A 750-nucleotide genomic window follows, 5' to 3' on the forward strand; every position below is an offset into this window, starting at 1 on the left:
TCGAGGGAAGGAGGAGGGGGGGGGTCAGAACCTGCACCGCGGGGCAGCCCGTGGCAGAGGCTGGGGCTGGCTTAGGGCTTCCCAGCAGCTGTGACAGCGACCCGTAAGATGGCTGCTGCCACCCCCGGTGCTTTAAGGGCTCTTGAAGTGGAGGAGCCGCTGCCCTCGGCGGCGTCTGCCCCGAGCTTCGCAGCAAGGAAAGGGAGGAGGAGGAGGGGGTAAATCCGATTTCTCTCAAATTAAAAGGAAAATGATGATTTTATTTTTTTTTAAGTGTCTGAATCATGTCTTAAAATAACAAATAGCCGCTGTATGGTAACACCACCCAAGCATCTCTTTGCTTGCATTTTTTGGATGCCGGTTAGGTTTCTCCTTTCCTTCCGCACTTGAAAATGAAACTGGTGCTGCTTAGTTTCACTTTCAGCTTTCCCACTGCTCTTTCTGCGGCAGCAAATGTTAGGAGCGAGAAGTGCATTTACACTCCTAGTTTTTCTGGGAGACGCTGTGGCCTTTACATCCCCCAATATGTTTTTTTTTTTATTTTTATTTTTGTTATTTTCTTTCTTTTCTTTTTATATTGTTTCTTATTTTGTTGCTCCTTTTCTCTTCTGTTCTTCTTTCCTTTTCCTTTAAAACCACCACCTTCTCCTTTCAACGCTAAGCTAATGATATTTAGCCCAGCATCAAGTTTGCACATCCGCAAATAAACAACTTACAAGTTTCAATTCTGAAAATACATTTACTACTTTC

Source organism: Cuculus canorus, chromosome 2, assembly GCF_017976375.1.
Source record: "Cuculus canorus isolate bCucCan1 chromosome 2, bCucCan1.pri, whole genome shotgun sequence".
Taxonomy (NCBI): Eukaryota; Metazoa; Chordata; class Aves; order Cuculiformes; family Cuculidae; genus Cuculus; species Cuculus canorus.